We start from the raw sequence: 19,068 nt of genomic DNA on the forward strand, positions 1-19,068 counted from the left end.
TTTCTGAAATACAGCAAGTTTGTTATGGAGGAAATTACTATTACCAGATTAGAGTTTTACATGTAAACCCAAATTAATTATTACTTAAAGTTGGGTATGGGGAAGATTTCATGGAAACTTCTGTCAAGATATATATCAATATTCAATATATCAATAACCAACAACGTAGATTAAGGTCATTTCTTAAAAAAGCAATCACTCAGTATCCACTGAACAAGAGATCAGACCAGCCACAGTCTGGTCTGACCTAGGCTCATTTTTCTGCTTTGCCACAGACAACCCATGAAACTCCATTAGCCTCCCCCTGCCTCCATTCACCTATTGCAAAACAGGGATAACAGTACTTTTCTTCCTGCCAGAGGGACTCGGGGAATAACTAGATAAACAGAACAAGGTACAGATTATAGATTCCGCACATAAGGGAGGTTGGTAATAAAACAGAATTACAAACCATCCTTCAAACTAGCTTAGTTTCAAGTAGGCCTTCCTATAAGTTTTCCCTTCTTAACTTGCTCTAGAAGGCAAGAAATTCAGCTTCTTTTAAAACTAGTCCCCAATTTGCTTGCTGTGTCTTTGCCTCGTGCCATCTTAAGAAATGGAAAAGAAATTCAGGATCTGATTGAGAAACAAATATAAATGAGCTATCCATTATTTCAAAATACCCCAGAAAAAGGGACCCCAAAATCTTTTTTTTTTTGGGGGGTGGGGTGGGGGTGTGTGTCTAGATCTCTAATCTTTGGTTAGCTGATTTCTCAAGGAAACACTAGCATTCAGCAATATGCTTTACATTCAAGCTACATAATGCTTATGCATATTCTCATTCCACCTTACACACCGGAAAGGAACACAAGCGTACATCCAAAAAAATCTTTACATTTGAATATCTTGATGTATAATGAGTTTAACTCTGACTGTACAAGATTCTTCCTTCAAAAAAGTTTACAGTGGTAACATCAGCATAGTATCTTGCCATTTTTTATAGGTATCTATAGTCACACGCATAAAATACCCTTCTCCAGTCTTACAAATGAACATTTAATTCATGTTTATACTTTAAACAAGTGCAACTCAAAGGGTGAAGCAAATTGTGTCTGTCCAAGGACTGACTCCCATGTGTGAAGTAGTTACAGTAAGCACCATCCCATCTTCTGCCCCATCCCTTTGTAAGATATGACTGCTCATGAAGCTGAGGAAGCAGAAACAAAAACGTGCTCATGCTAGAGTCCATAAAGTTCACAATCCAGAGCACTAGTGGAGACCCAGCTCCATCTGGATTTAAGCTAATACATCAGGCTGCTCTGGAACACTGGAGACTGAGGCACACGTTCCCTTCTGACTCCTAGTTGCAGCAATGTTCACCTCTGGCAAATACACAGGCAAAACAACCAGAAGCAGTAGTGGCCTAAACCACCACAGGTTCTCCAGAGCTTATCTGTGAAAGTCATGACTCAGAGGCAAGTTCCATATAAGCTTCAGAACTGATCAACACATTCTGTGGGCTACTCTCATCTACCCCATCTGGCTGGGGGGCCAGGAAGCCCCAGAATCCCACCCCACATCTGATATACTCCAATACTCCCTCTAAACTAGCGGTTGCAAAACATCAGCTCAGTGCCAGCTGGAGACTCCCCCATGGCAACAGAACACACAGGTGGTCAGATCTGGTGGCTTTCCAGGACTTCTCACCCTTCACATCTGCAGTAGGGATATACCAAGTCACAGAATCTGCCTTTTGTTTCTCGCTCAAGGTAAGCATGCCTCTTTTACACAGCACCTACAATTTAAAACAAGCAGTTTCCTTCAAAGCGCAGAAGTATTTTCAAACTGCAGAAAGAGCTGCAAATTTGATTTGGAGAAAAAAAAAACCCAACAGACTGTAAGTAGGGTGCTTTGTTTCAGAAGGGGAGAAGCAGTATTTATGTGTGGTATTAGAACAGAGACACAGCTTTGACTAGCTACAACCACAAGAAAAATATATGGTTTCTTTGGATACTGATATTTGTCCATGCTTTGTAGTTATTACTGCACGCTACAAGACCAGAATCGTTTTGGTGTATTTCTCATTTTCATTTTAAATTTCTTTGCAGTATCAGTATTCAGAAATTGTAACTTTCACAGCACATTTTAAACACATAATTATATTCCTAATGGAGACAGTAGACTAAAAATATATTTGCAAATTTCTAGCATAATTTTTTTTTTAGTATCCTGATCCATAGTTTTACTTTGGTTTTATAGTAAGCATGTATAAAATATTCTTTTTATTTTATTAGTAACCCTAGAATATTTGTCCATACTCCAAAGGCAAGATAACCAACAAAGAAATCTATGTTGAAACAGGGTAAAAAAAAATGCTATTCCTACAGTAGTATTCTAGAAACACAGGAACCTGCAAGTGATTTACCACTTTCACAGGACACAAGATGAAACCTTGCATTTAGTACAAATTCATCAGATTTTTCAGCTTATGGTATTGTACACTTTTGCTTTAATAATTTAAACCATTAATATTTGTATAGTACTCTGAAGGCATTTACACAGTTCAAACACTACAAATATAAATGTTTGAATTATTATTACAAAGAAGTCAAAATTACTGATTCTTACAGTTGTTTTCTTTAAATTACATGCTACACAAAACTTAAAATACTACAGCATATGAGCTTTAAGCAAATATAATTAGCAAATTTAGAAATTAAAAAAACCCCACCAGATAAAGCTAGGTGTACAAGAAATGAAAAACAGCTTCAAATGCTTTTAAGCACTAACAATGAAGAGATTAGAAGGTACACAGTACAGTAAAAAAATCAGAGAAAAAATGAAGACCATAAAAGTTTAGCACAGGTATACCTAAGCAGGGTTACAAAACAGAAATAAAACAGTTTACTATACCTCAAAGCTTTCTTCTGCATCTTGATTATTCTAATTACCCAAGATGGCTGACACCACAGTATTTTCTCCCTGATGTAGTGTCATCAAATTTCAGCATTATAGGAAGTATATGCAAAAGAAAGAATGGCTTTCTGATACTACTACCTCAGCACAATTATCAGCAACAGTAAAAAAAAACCATAGACAGGGACATCAAACTATAGCAACTATGAATAAAGTAAAAATTTAAGAAGTGACACATGAAAGGAAAGGTAAGGAACAAGGAATGAGGTATTTATCTAAATTAGTTATAGCATAGAACTATTCAGCAATAGCTCTTTTGTCCCCATGTTGGAGATATGCGAGAAACAAAACCAAAGGATGCTACTTAGTTAACGAGGCGTGACCTTGAGAAGAGAAACAAGATGACACCATAAGTCAGTGGGTAAAGAAATACCAAGATAAGCACAGGGGCAACCAAAGAGCTACTTGAACTGTGAGTGAACTATCCTAATTAACATACTAGAAAACCTGCCCTTAGGTAGGGAGAGCCCCCTACCAACAGAAGCCCCTTCCTCACAGAACATGCGCAATAAAAAAGGAGGACGCTGCGACTTTAAGTGGAGATGAGACTTCCGAGAACCAATAGGAACGAGGGTAACTAAGCGAAACTGTAAAAATAGTGATAACTGTTGCTTGAAAGGTATAAAATGCTTTACCGTGTGTTAACCGGGTGTGCTAGCTTTGTGGAGTTACCACCTAGCACCCATCTCTGCGCAGACATGAAATAAACAAATATCTCGACTCTGTGTGTTAATCAGCTTTTTTGCACACCGGGTGAAAGAATCCTGATTTTTGGGACAACATTTTGGCACCCCAGATGGGACGGCCATAAGGCCTTGCCCGGATCATCTTGCCGTCCCCGACAGCGGACCGGACTGAGCTCCAGCGCGCACCGACCTATTGATCGGGGACTCCTCCGGATTCCCTCCAAAGCCGGGGCGACAAGCGACTCAAAGGTGCAACGCCGACCAGAGATATTTGTATATCAGGGTGAAAGGGGAATGAATCCTTGGATTGGTGAGTATAAAATTTAATTACAAATTCAATGACTCCCATGGAAGGTTAAAGGGTAAAGTCGCACATAGACGCTCGGCAAGGGGTGCCGTAATTGACCAGGGGGGTCAGAGCCGAGTGCGCATAAAGTCGCCAGGGGGGCGCATAAAGTCGCACATAGATGTTCGGCAAGGGTTGCCTTAATTGACCGGGGGGGGCAGAACTGAGTGCGCATACTGACCAAGGGGGGTCAGAGCGGTACTGATCAAGGGGGGTCAGAGTGGAAATTACTGACCAAAGCGGTCAGAGTGGAAATTACTGACCAAGGGAGTCAAAGCCGGCAAATAGGTAAATTCGGTTAAAATGGGATCAAGCCAATCCACGATTCCTCCCTGTAGCCCTTTGGGGTGTATTTTGAAAAATTGGAATAAGTTTGGGGGAGATCCGATGACTAAAGATAAAATGAAAAGATATTGTAGTCAATGGTGGCTGAATTATAAAATTGGGTGACGATGAGGTCTGGCCAGAAAATGGATCGGTAAACTATAATGCTATATGACAATTGATGTCGTTTTGCCATTGCATGGGGACATGGGACGAAGTACCTTATGTTGATGCCTTTATGACTTTGTACAGAAAATCTGATATGCGGGAAAAATGTAAGCTAAAGACTGACCTAGTGATGTATACAGCTTCTGAGAAAAAGGAGAGTGGTTGTTGCATAGGCTGTGATGATAGAAAGATTGCAGGGGCAGAAGAGCAGAAAGATGTGCAACTGTTAGTCCCGACAGCCCCACCACTATACAAAAGTAGTGCTGGACAATTGCCAATCGATCCTAATTTACAATCGGGCAATGAGAATTTTAGCCCCATTTCCAGCCGGACTAGAGGGCACGCTCAACCAGTTGTACAGGCTCCCCTGAGACAAGCAGCGGGACCGGAAAGACTGCTGGTTTTTATACATGTTCCGTTCACTTCCTCTGACCTGTTAAATTGGAAACAATCTGTTGGATCCTATAAGGGAAACCCTGAGGGAGTACATCAACTATTATTAGAAGCTATAATGTTAACACAATGTTAACTGGGAAGATATACAGGCTCTGCTAAATACATTCTTTGCGGCAGAGGAAAAGAGAATGGTGATTGAAAGGGCCAGGGAAGAAGGGGGAAGGAGAAATAGGCAAGAAGATTCTGAGGAGTTCCTACCTACTAAAAGGGACCCAGAATGGGATCCTAATGGGGGGGGAAACGAGGGCTCAACTGAAGCAGTATCAGCAGCTGATACTATATGGGGTTCAGCATGGAGTGCCTAAACCGAAGAATGTGTCTAAGCTTTATGAGGTAAGGCAGGGTCCAGAGGAAAATCCATCTGCCTTTTACAAAAGGCTACGTGAGGCAGCTAGAAAATGGACGGACTTGAATCCGGATGATGAGGCAAATCAGAGGATGTTCAATATGTTGTTTATTGGGTAGTCAACTCAGGATATAAGGAGAAAGTTGCAGAAAGTTGATGGAGCTGGGGGAATGTCGATCTCACAATTGATAGAGATAGCGTATAAGGTTTATAACAATCGAGATGAGAGGGAAAGAAAAGAAAAACAGAACAAAATGAAGTTGCACGCATCTTTGCTGGCAGCGGCAATAAATGGAAATGATGTCGAAGGGAAGGGTAGAGGAAAAAGTAAAGGAAGAGGAGGATGCGGTGGAATAATGCAGGGAAGAGGTCCGCAAAACTGAACCCCTTTAGGGCTAAATCAGTGTGCGGTCTGTAAACAGGAGGGACACTGGAAGAATGAATGCCTGAAACGAAAGGGGCCAAAGGAACGGGATCATGCAGAAAATGCTAATCTTATTATGTTAGAAGATTCAGACAATGAATGAAGGGGGCCGGGGGAGAACATTAAAGTCTCCCCAGCTGATCCCCTGGTTCCAGTTAAGCTGGGGAATGAGACCATAGATTTTTTTAATTGACAGTGGGTCTACTCATTCAGTAGTCACCAGTTGTAAAGGACCTCTAAGTAAAGTAACTATACCTATTGTTGGGGCAATGGGAAAAAGAACATTAAGGCCATTTTTACAACCAATGGAATGCACAACTGGGGGAGCTAAATTAATTCATGAGTTTCTATACGTGCCAGAATGCCCCCTACCTTTATTAGGGCGAGATTTATTATGCAAACTAAATGCACAAGTAACCTTTTCTAAGAATGCTGTACAGCTCTATATCCTGCCTGAAACCGCCTGGAGAGCTCAGATCTGCTTGCTGACAGATGAAACATCGGAAGAAATTGAAGAGAATATTCCAGATGCTGTATTAAATGTGGTAATCCCCCTGGTATCGGCTTCTAAAAACCCAGGTAAAGCAAAAAACATGAGTCCGATTAAAGTAGAACTAAAAGAGGGGACAAAACCAGTAAGGGTGCATCAATATCCTATTAGGCTGGAAGCTCGCAAGGGCCTCGAAGCCCTGATAAATACCTTTATTCAATATGGACTGCTCAGAGAATGTCAATCTGAATACAATACACCGATTTTATTGGTGAGAAAGCCTCACTCCCAGGATTACCGATTAGTGCAGGACTTGAGGGCTATAAATCGGATAACCAAAGACATACATCCTACGGTGTCTAACCCTTATACTTTGTTAGCGTCTGTACCCGAAAACAATGCCTATTTTACAGTGTTGGACCTAAAAGACGCCTTCTTCTGCATTCCAGTGAATGAACAGAGTCAAACACTCTTTGCTTTTGAATGGGAGAATCCGACTACTGGAAGGAAAGGACAACTGTGTTGGACCGTTCTTCCCCAGGGATTTAAAAATAGTCCCACTTTGTTCGGTGAAGTATTGGCCAAAAAATTAGAACAATGGCAAACTAATAATGATAATGTTACTCTCTTACAGTATGTGGACGATATCTTAATTGGAGCAGATACAGAACAGACTTGTACAGAAGCTACAGTAAGCCTGCTAAACTTTCTGGGACTGGCCAGATTCTGCTGGATATGGATCCCCAATTTCGGACTTACAACCAAACCCTTATACGCAGCCACAAAGGGCCTTGTGGGAAGTTGTTAGAATGGACTCCAGAGTGTCGGAGTAGTTTTGATGAAATTAAAAGAAAATGATGGAAGCTCTCCTCAAGAAACTACATGAAGAAACTCACATGGGAGCTGATGCTATGATAAGCGGTGTTAAGAGATACGCTGTAGGGCCAAAAATGCAGACAAATGCAGATATAATAGTAAAGAGATGAAACTTGTGTAAATAATCCCAAAACACAAAGAAAGCCGCCAGCAGGTGACGTAAAAAGAGGAATAACCCCTAGGGAATACTGGCAAATAGATTTCTCTGAATTACCAAAATGTGGACAACATAAGTATCTACTTGTTCTAGTGGATACGTTTTCCGGATGGCCTGAGGCTTTCCCTTGTCGCAACAATGGGGCTAGGGAAGCAATTAGGATATTACTAAAGGAAATAACCCCCCAGATAGCTAGAGTTGGACCATATGTCGTTAAAAGGGTTGGACAACAATGACTTTTGTTTAATCCATCATGGTCCCTCAAACGGGTAGAACTATCAATGCAGATTAATATCTCTGCAGTTAAACCAGCCTGTTCACCATTCATAAGTGCGTCCTATACAGGATGGTTAGCATGGTTACATGGGCAGTCTCTTACCCTTCCAAATCGAGTAAAAAGAAATGTAACTGGTATCCTAGGGACAGGATTGGGAGTCTTAAACAGCATAGATATGAAGTACTTGCAAACAAACTTAGTACAGCCACACATGATCTAAAAAAATTAGGACATCCATTGCGATCCTCCCTTAGGAACTCATCAATGGCTGTTATCTGATATATTGCCTCAGCGGGAAAGGGTTAATGAAAAGGACCACCAATAATCATAGATGCACTTGGTATAGCCCAAAATAATATTCCTCTAGCTCTTAGTTGTATCCAGGCTCAACTGTGGGTGCAATATACAATAGCAGCAATTGTAAGAGAAGGTGAAGATGGCACCTTACCTACTGAAATTCAGGAAATAATCTGGGAAAAGGCAACTGCATTTGAAAGAGAATTCCAGTCATGGTGGTATCTGGGCAATTTCGCTCACAATCCTATCCATAACAAAGCCACGGCCTTTGTCGTAACCATACGGAATGCATCAGTAAAAACCATCTACCCTATCATCGCGTTAGGCTTAAATCACAACGGGACTGTACTCTATCCATTAGAGCATAGAGTATGGGCCCAACGAGACAATAACAGATGGCAGACTGTTGAAGTTGATGCATGTGTGGTACGGGGACAACAGGGATTTACTTGCGAAAGTAATACCCTCAAAGCTCGAGACATTTGTCTTGACACTGAGCAAAATGTTTGTCACTTCGAGATACATCCGAAAGAAATCCCTGGAACCGTGCTTATATATGTATTGGGAAAGGATGTGTGTGTATAAGAACTCTATGTAATTTATAGTTGTAGATAATATTACTGTCGGGATAAATAATCACTCAAATACTTGCATTTGTAACTTTACTAACATTATAGGATGTGATTTCAACTATTCAGCTCCGGTTACAACATATTAGTTGTTGCAACCCAATTATACTTTAGTTAAAGATCTATTGCTTACTTCCATTGGGATGAATTTCACGCCGGTGAAAAAATTTTTACAACATAATGATCTACGCCAGTTGCTGGAACGTGCCCGAGAAGATGGACAAAGGACTTTAATCACCGTTCACCATGACATAGAAGAGATATACATCGTGGTTTGGACCGGGTGAAGAAAGATGGAGAACATAGGTGGTGGGAAGCCTTCCTCGGATGGTCACCCAAGGCAACAGGCATTCTTAATCTCATGCTACACCCTGTTGTGATCTTGTTATCACTAACATGTTTACTGCTTATAATCATACTGTATTTTAAGGTTTGGTACATGATGAAGCAAATTGCTCTAATGCAATCACCCAGGGTATGCACGCTCATGACAGAGGGAGATAAATCCCTCAAACTTGAAAACTTCCCTATAAAGGACAGGGGAAAATTCCAGCGAGACATATGTCAATGGGAAGGAACCTATGAGCAGTTTTGGAAAATTTTGAAATCTCCCAGAGACTGAAGTTTTAGAATGAAAATATCTAAGTGAGACTTATTTTAAATAAGAACTATTTATCTAAGTCTCAAAGGGGGGAATTGTTGGAGATATGCGAGAAACAAAAACAAAGGATGCTACTTAGTTAACGAGGCGTGACCTTGAGAAGAGAAATACGATGACACCATAAGTCAGTGGGTAAAGAAATACCAAGATAAGCACAGGGGCAACCAAAGAGCTACTTGAACTGTGAGTGAACTATCCTAATTAACATACTAGAAAACCCACCCTTAGGTAGGGAGAGCCCCCTACCAACAGAAGCTCCTTCCTCACAGAACATGCGCAGTAAAAAAGGAGGACGCTGCGACTTTAAGTGGAGATGAGACTTCCGAGAACCAATAGGAACGAGGGTAACTAAGCGAAACTGTAAAAATACTGATAACTGTTGCTCAAAAGGTATAAAATGCTTTACCGTGTGTTAACCGGGTGTGCTAGCTTTGTGGAGTTACCACCTAGCACCCATCTCTGCGCAGACATGAAACAAATATCTCGACTCTGTGTGTTAATCGGCTTTTTTGCACACCGGGTGAAAGAATCCTGATTTTTGGGACAACACCCAGACAAATATTTAAGAGGGTAGCTGTTATTTCTAGGTAATCTTCCTTAGATTAAGGCTCACGAATTACAGTCCTAATTCTGCAGAGGATCAAAGCATACCAATTGACAGAGTTCTCTGGAACTCAGAGTACGATCTGGACATAACAGCAAAGTCCCCAAAAGGTGTTTTCTTGTTGGACTGAAGCCCAATTTTGTGAGGTCTCAAAAGTCTCCTTAGTAAAACATATATCCTTCACCCTCTGCACCCAGAAATATCAAGCAACTCAACAGCTGTGGGAAGGTATGGAATTCTGAAATGCCACAGTTGGATGGAAACAACACTACTTAACATATTAAGAAATAAAAATCAGAAAGTTACAGATGACAGGGATATTTTCAGTCCAGCATAGAAAGAATTAGGTCAGCAGCTCTCATTAGCACTCATTTCCAACTGTGTGTGAAATCATCTCATATATAACAAACTGTTTTCACTAAAGAAATGATCAAAAGCAGCAAATAACCTTTTTCACACTTATGTTTAGTGTATCAATGACCAGGCTTACAGACTGTGTTTAACTTAACCCATTAGATATTTAAGAATTCACATATTTTAGATAAGCAGCTTCATACACATATATGATGTAGTAAATTCATAAGAAACACTTACTGGGTAATTTTTTTGGAGGAATGGAAGGATGGGTTCAGGTAGGGCTATAAAAAAAAGTTTAAAGTTGCTGTGATTCATGTAATTCACAGGTAACAATATCATATCAACTACACCAAAGGGTTGGACTGACATTCCATCTTAGAAACATTTAAGAACTTCACTTTCATGCATTTTGTAAAATAAGTTATTCCACAAATCTTTCTATTACTATATCTTGTATATAGCAGCATAAGGAGTTAATTCAGCTAAGGGAAGCTGTTACTAAGTTACTGCTATTTGTAGAAGATGTGAAAAATTCTACAGCAGCTGGGTATGACTTGACTTTTAAAATTCATGTTAATTCATGGCTATAAGAAACTCATCTAGATTCCCTAAAGGAAAATCAGAGCTTCATTCATTTTTTTTCCCTACATCTAATATAATATGATTCTATCACAGCACAGGAAGTCTCCAGATACTGTATAAGTACACATTCTTCAGCTGCAAAGTATTACATACCAAGTCTCCAAAAGTAACCTAAAGATAAAAGTAATGCCCAACACACTCAGCAGCAATTGCTAGCAAAATCCCCATAATACACATAAATACAGTCTAATGCTGTTAGCTGGCAAACAGGTTATAAAGGTCATACAATTGTTTAGTTTATTTTGTGTTTGTTAGTATCATTAACGTCTAACTTATGAAAGTCATGGATGGGGAAAGCATATATTGCACAATACAAGTAACAGGGAAAAAAATCCCTTCTCTCCCAGGTTAGATGGTGCCATGGATAGACAGAAAAAAATCCCAAAGTATTCACATCCTACTTGAGCCTTAGAGCACCTACAGAACTGTTAGAGCACTCCTCATACTAAAGCTTCAACATCATGTCTTCAGCATGTCTTTTTAAACAATTGGTCTACATCATTCACTAGGGAGAACAATAATTAAGTTCAGCACACAGGACTTTGACTTGGGACTTAATTCACCCTTCAGACAAGGTCTCACAGGGTAAGAGATGTTACAGAATCCTTTTTCCATAGGGACTAAGAATCAGAACAGCAGAATTCTCAGAACATGCTTGGGATATCTTCAAAGAGTATACTATATTAACTAGCAGGACTGCTAAGAATATGATCGCAGCTGCTTTAATAATAATTTTATTTTGTTTGTGGGTGTTTAGAAATATGAAAGAGCATCTTATTTCTACAAGATCTTGGATATTTTCCAATTCTCTGCCATAATGAAAGAAAAGGCAACAAAATCTGAGCAATCAAGTTATTTCATCTGGGTCTGCATAATTACTAGGAGGATGGAGTTAAGGGGAAAAGTTACCCCTTACCACTAGCATTTGCCACGTGAGTTTTCCTTTTCCTACTGTACAAGATAGTTGGACCTTTTACCTGGAGGAAAGTTCATGCACAAGACATTGATGTATCTACAAAATAAACTCAACACACTAACCTTAGATTCAAAGACTTCCACACAAGTATGAGAATATGGAAATGGATTAATAAAGGAAAGAAATTTGCCTAGTGAAGACAGGGACACTATTTACTGCTAAAGAAAGTTCCCCCCCCCCAGTAACATCAACAAAAGCCCTATTAGAAAATGCTGTGACTAGGACACAAGCTGCTTTCGGTAGCAGAAGTGAAAAAAAAGTTAAAATCTGCATGAATAAAACATCAGAATCTAAATAGCTGGTGCTAAATACATGTCCAGAGCCACACTTCAGCCTTTTTTAGCAGAAAAGGCTGATGAAGCACTGGTAATAGCTCCTCTTTGGCCTGCAGACTAGGCAGCTGACTAATCACAGTTTTGCATGAAAGGAATTATTTGAACTTTTTTTTCCTTCCCCAGACAGCTGTGGCAGCTGCCACAGATGAGGCAGCTGCCACAGATGACTACAGCAAATGTCCTCATGCTTGCAGGGTTGTTAACATTGTGGCAAGCCTACACATTTATACTTGTAACTCCTACTCTCTTCCCTTTTGTGCATTACTTTTATGCACAGCTCAGTAATTGGCTATTCATGACTGCACACAGCACCCAAGTCTCTAGAGTTACTGTGATACACGGAAATTTATTCTCCAAATCTATTTTCAAAGTGAAAAGGCCCTTTTCCATTAAAAATGTAACACTATCAAATGCTTATCAAGTCACTGTTGAGATGGTCACTCATTGCTAGACCACGTAAAGATACTTTTTCTCCTCTCCTGCTTGTACTTCACCTTTGCATAGCATCCAGTTGCTCCCAACATTTTCAATCTTGTATCTAATAATCACTTTGGTCTTTTTATTTTTAAGTTGCTTCTCATTTCATCTCCTCCAAATCAACAATTTTTGTTTGTTTGGGTTTTTTTTTTGTTAAGGATCAATATTGAAGCACTCAGTCTCCTACAGTATGGTTTCAGAGCTGTGACAACAGACTTGGCCACATTTTCTTTACTTTCCACAGAAACCAAAGGAATCTATGGAATTTCACCATAGTAGGTGTAGAGAAGACAACACAGTCGCTGGATAGACCAGCTTATATCCTACTATCCTCATGATTGGTACATTAACAATAAGCACACAGTATGAGCATCAAAGAATTCAGAAGTAACCCAGCCAACTGGATCCCAAACAGACAAAACACCCTCCTAGGTCCTCTACTACAGATACTGTTCAAGCTGGTGGCTTGCTTTCAGCTGAGTCAACTATCATAAAAAGCTTTCCACCCTAGTACAGAGTGGGTGTAGTGCGATCTTGAAACTAATAGTTGGCTACCCACTCTACAGCAAGTATCTACATTCCAGGCCAAACAAGCTGTCAGAGGAACTAAACATTGATCTTTCTATCTGATTAAAAAAATTAAAACCTACACAAACTGACAAAGGGAAAAGCCTAAAGTGAAAGCATACCCAATTTGTCCACAGATATAATCATAAAATGTTAAGAACCAGTTGTCATTAAAATAACATGAACAAGAACAATCAGCACATTACAAAAAATAAAACAAAGATGTGGAATGAATACAAGCAGCAAGATACACAAGTCTATATATGAACTGACAGGAATTAAGAAAATACTTCTACAGGCATGTTACTCCACAAGATGTACACTTCAGGGGTTCCTTGCCTTCCTTTCTGAAGCCACTTATCTCCCAATAAACAATCAAGATACTCATACTGAGCTAAATGATTTCTTAAATGATTCCTTAAGTCTTAAGCAAGAATTGCAAACTACAAAAATCACAAACATGGATTTCTTTTAAAGAAAGAAAGTAATAGGGGGATAAGCTCATTTCAATCTATTCCTCAAGAACATTTCTGGACTGCATGGCTGTCCTGGTTTTGGCTGGGACAGAGTTAATTTTCTTTTTAGTAGCTGGTACAGTGCTGTTTTGGATTTAGTGTGAGAATAATGTTGATAACATGCTGATGTTTTAGTTGTTGCTAAGTAGCACTTATCCTAAATTAAGGACTTTTCAGTTTCCCATGCTCTGCCAGCAAGCAGGTGCACAAGAAGCTGGGAGGGAGCATAGCCAGGACAGCTGACCCAAACTAGCCAAAGGGGTATTCCATACCATGGAACGTCATGCCCAGTATATAAACTGGGGGGAGTTGGCCGGGATGGGCAGATTGCTGCTCAGGCATCAGTCAGCGGGTGGTAAGCAATTGCATTGTGCATCACTTGTCTTTTCTTGGGTGTTATTTCTTTTTTTTTTTTGTTATATTACTTTTCATTACAATTATTATGTTATTATTATTCTTAGTTAGTAGTGTATTTTACTTTAGTTATTAAACCATTCTTATCTCAACCCATGAGTTTTACTTTTTTTTCCTCCTCCCCATCCCACTGGGAGGGGGAAGCAGCTGCGTGGTGCTTAGTTGCTGGCTGGGGTTAAACCACGACAATGGCTTTCTTGAATTCTCAACAGGGATCCTTAGTTTCTCAGGTAAAACTCTCCAGCTCCATACAGATGTTCAATGTTTCAATATATTGAAGTCACAAGAAAAGATACTGCCACTGACAGTCAAATATCCCAACTTCTAATGGTCTTTGACATCAGTCACCTTACAGAAGACAGTAATCAGTGGAAAAATCTAACCACACGGTAGTGCATTCTTGCATATACATGTCCCCCAATGTTCAGTCCTTCATTCATCAGAACACAGAAAAATGACCCCACAGCATTTGTTATCCCTTTGAATTTTCTTGGAAGCTCCCAAACAAACATAACAATTTCAGTGGTTTGGGTTTTTTGTTGGGTTTTTTGTTTGGATTTTTATTATTATTTATTTTAGGTTTTTCCCTTTGTTAAAAGGCAAAATTTTGTTTAAAGAGCTTGAGTTTATTTTATAGTTACACAGTGTCCTGCAGGTATGTAGATGTTTTCTTTTTTTTTTTTCTTTTTAAAGCTGGTAACTACCTCCAGAGAAGAGGTCCACTTGTTAAATAAAAATGCAGCACTAAGGAAATGGAGTAAAAGCACTTTATTTTCAGATTTTTTTGTGTGCAAGATAACTCCTGCCAGTGTTTAATTTCAATTAAAGAGGAAAACTACACAAATATGAACTTAAAAGGGATGGTTTCAACAAGAAAAAAAAAATACTTACTCTGTAAATAGTGCAAAACCATCAACACAAGACTATAGCTGCTTGAATTACCACAACTGGCATCATTTATGTCATGATGACTCGCCCACTTCTTAACAACCAGTACTAACAGACAAACTCTATCCTCAACTGCAAATAAAATAAATGCTTCTCAAAAAAAAAAAAAAAAAAGCACATTTAACTAGACAGCAATCAATCAATATTTGTTCCTATTTGATCAACATGATACTCTTGTATTCTAAGGTTACCTGTTGTAAATATTTTACAGAATTTACTTAGTTATTCTACAACTAATATTCATCTTATAAAAATCAGAAAAAATATTTGCATTTGAAAACAGTCTGAATAGTAAGATCCACAGATACATCACAAGGGGTATGCCAGGTAACTTGCAGATAAGACAAAACTGGATGTGTCAGTCAATGAAGCAGTGTCACATTCTACTTCTAAGTTCTCTCCAGTTCATTGCACTAATTGCCTGAATTAACTTGCTGCCAGGACAGACCAAATCTAAATTTTTCTTATTTAGGTTATATAAACTTTGAGGGCAGGGTAAAGAATTCTTCTGGTTGGAGGACACAGAGCTCATTCTTAAGTTTTCCTCAGGATCCATGAAAGCAGTAATCCCTGCATCCAAACATTAATTTTAAATTTGCCTTGTCCTCAATAGCTTTTTTTGTACATGAGATCTGTTAGATACAATAACACATTAAATCAAGACATGTGCTTTTCATGAGTAAAGACATAAATACAGTCATATTCCAGCTATGATCTTCTGAATTTCTGGGGAATATAGATAGCTTTCTAATGAAGGTTGTAATGTGTTATAGGGAGATATCACTCACCACTACCTCCTAGGGACCTTACAGCATACTTAATTTATTATTTGCAGATACATGGAAACAGATCATCAGCTCAGTCAGCTGCCTTACAATGCCTTATATGTTTTGGAATATCTTTTCTAACCTGACATCATTGTACAAAGTTTTGTATTCTGCACATCAGGACAGGAATACATCAATAGGTAATTACTTCATCCAGGACAAGAAACATCCTACAATAGCACCAGTTGCTGTGTTCTCCATTATTCTGAAAGTCCTACCAAGCATGGGATTTTCTCACAACCTATTCACAGTGGCTCAGCACACATGTCCCTGAAAGTGGTACTCTTCTTCTTGGAATGAATGTCCTAGATCCAGAAGACCTCTTAGAAACAAACAAGACTCCTTACCACCAGTCACCTCATCCCCTACATTATGCACCAGTGGTTGAACTAAGAGATATGACTACTACTACACTAACTGTGAAATGCAGAAGAATTACTGTACAGACATCATATGAACACGCATTAACTGAAATAGGATTTTTCCATGAGAGAGAGAAATACAAATAGGCTCAAATTCCAAACTGGACTCTCTTTTTTGTGGCACAATAGAAGAGATCTCTTTTTAGTTGACCTCATTCTGAGATAAGGTTTTCTGTCTGCTAGTACCCATAATTAGTATATAACAAAGTTAGTGTGCAACACAGCCAGTAAACTTTTCCTGATGCTCTTTCATCAGTCAACAAGCCACCCCCTCAAGAAAATGCTCAGTAATGTCATTTGCTCAAAGTTAAAAGGTCCAGCTTCCACTAATTGAAAAATCCCAACCATCAATTGCTGATTTAATTGCAGACATGCCTCCTTAGGTGACCAACTGATAACACAACAGCATCGACTTCAGTTGCTAGCTCTGCTTAATCTACCTACATTTTACCCTTCTGGGGGCATTCTGCTTCACTTTGCCATATCATCTTTGATGTTTTCTACAGCACCTATGCAACAACATAGAAGGGCTGATTTCAAAAAGACAGAAGAACATCCACAGAAATATTTATGAATATTTTTTATCATGCTCACTAAGATAACCAGTCCCTTGTTTGCCTAAGCATCTAATTTGTTCTAATTGAACAGAGATACCCATACATCTTCCACGTGAGAGGTAATTTAATTTTTTTTTCTCCCATGCAGGGTGAAGCCCTTCAGCCACGCAAATTTTAAGTGAGCAGGCTAATACTTTTAATGCTATCCACCCTGGTTGATGACGACTTCTAAAAGTATGTAAAGAGACTGTCTGATAAAAGTTTCCATTTACTTTTGTTTGCCTGATGTCACCTGAGAGTTTTCTTGTCCAAAGAAAAGAAGACAGACTATGCTTGATATAGCTTGCCTATTTAGGAAGGTCTCGCACATTGAGGAGATAATTTTTTCAAATCACAAGTCTCCCTTAGTTACTAACTCATTCCTTGACCTCAAGAAAAATAATAGTATTTATCCTTCATCAGGAAACAAAGTTAATTTTGCTGGCTTTAAAGTGGGCACCAAAGCAGAATGAAAGAAAAGGTGGGACACTAGGACCCACCCCTTCCACTGCTTTTTTCACATCTGGACTCTTATCTGCCCTACAGTGATTTGGTATGAGGAATAAGGGAAATCTGTGGCAGAAGCTAGGAACAACTATATCAACATTAGACTTGGTGAAGTGACCCCTCACCTGTAGCCATGAATGACAACAGATTTCCTTCCAAGCTTAAAAATAATCTTTCCCAGGCATACGCCTTCCTGGATGTATGAAGAAATTATAGTTAACTAACTGATCCAGGACAAGTTGTAGACCCTCCTAGTAACATGAATATGGAACACTGAAACTACTCTGCTTGAAATAGTCAAAATTAACTAGTAAAGGTAACTTCTAATAATAGCTTCCTACCCTAAAGAGAAAGGAATTCCTGTATGCAAGAACTGAAGAAGGTGGTAAAAGAAGCAGCACAGATGGCCTAGAAGTAGCAGCCTGAGGTCCACTCCTTATGTATTTATCTGCCAAATGACATTATGATGCTAAGTAAGAAAAGCTTAGCTTAGCACTAAGAGTGCTGTTCTTATTACTTCCCCTTTAGAAGTCTACATTTCAGGAAGAGATAGTGAAACAGACTCCTGAGGAGACACAAACCAATTTTGTTTTGGGGTTAGTATGAAAACTGAAGCAGTATTTTGGATTTTCCAAGGAAAGACTCTGTAGCTAGCTGTAGCTGTATGCTGTTATCAGCCACACATACCTATCAGTGGCTGTAAAGAAATAAAAAAACCCTGGAGATTATACCACGAGATGATCATTAGTATAATGATCTCGTTATCTGCAGAAGACTGAAGCAACCCTTGTTGTAGATATATGGACCTTAATATGAAGGATCTTTGTTATCTTCTGAATATTACAATATTCAATTAAAAACATACTTAGCTGATATATCAGTTTTCTCCATACATTTATAGTGAGCAACAAGAAGTTATCTTAAAGCTAATGCAGCTAAGTAATTATATATAGTAACCTAATATATTCAACTTAATTTTAATAGTCTATAAATACCAAAATACAAATTTAAAAAGCAAAGTTTATAGAAATAATATATTAAAAACTTACTGTATGCATAGGTTCTCAGAAGGAATGTATTTCTTATTCCTACAACATTGTTTACATTCAAGTCAAACTCCACACAGCTGTTGGTGAGGAGAAAAGAATCAAACATCAGATATTCAATTTCAGAATATTTATTACCTACTTAGTGACAGAGGTGGAGAAATAACTTTAAGATAATACTCTAGAAACTTTCTTCAGAGTTTTGATGCTGTGATTTCTACTCTGATTGCGTTTATAAGCACTTGAATTGTTTATAGACTTGAATTCCATTGTTATCAAAATGCAGTTCTTGTTTTACATAGAAAATACATGTAGATCCAAATTTAGACCTTAGGACAACATAATATATCAAATAATTTTTGGATTTTTAACAAATCTTTCTCCCAACTAGACAATACACAATTTACTATGGACAACTTTTGATCCCAGGAAGGATTCTGAGGTATTAGTTTAGCTAATCATGCCAATGAACTGAGGAGGAGATAAATGGAAGGGGTCAAAAGGTAAGAATCTCTTTTCTGCAATGATGGTCAGAGATAAATCAGCAAGCATTTTGAAATGCAAACCGTTTATCAGTAAGTGGCACATGTGTGAAAAAACTTCTGAATTTTAACTGTTTCAGAACATACAATTTTTAATAACTGTTTCATACTGTTAACGGCAAATAAGAACAAGGCAAACAAGCACTACCTGCTTTATTTATATCCCCCCCAATTTGAATTTCATACTGCATATAGAGCTTA

The 19,068-nt window shown here is 38.7% G+C and overlaps 1 pseudogene; it reads right to left on the reverse strand.

The window, feature by feature from the left end:
* Positions 1-19,068, reverse strand: part of LOC127028692 (poly(A) RNA polymerase GLD2-like) — a 72,779-nt pseudogene that overhangs the window by 27,117 nt on the left and 26,594 nt on the right.

The sequence above is a fragment of the Gymnogyps californianus genome, unplaced genomic scaffold (assembly GCF_018139145.2).
Source record: "Gymnogyps californianus isolate 813 unplaced genomic scaffold, ASM1813914v2 HiC_scaffold_39, whole genome shotgun sequence".
NCBI lineage: Eukaryota > Metazoa > Chordata > Aves > Accipitriformes > Cathartidae > Gymnogyps > Gymnogyps californianus.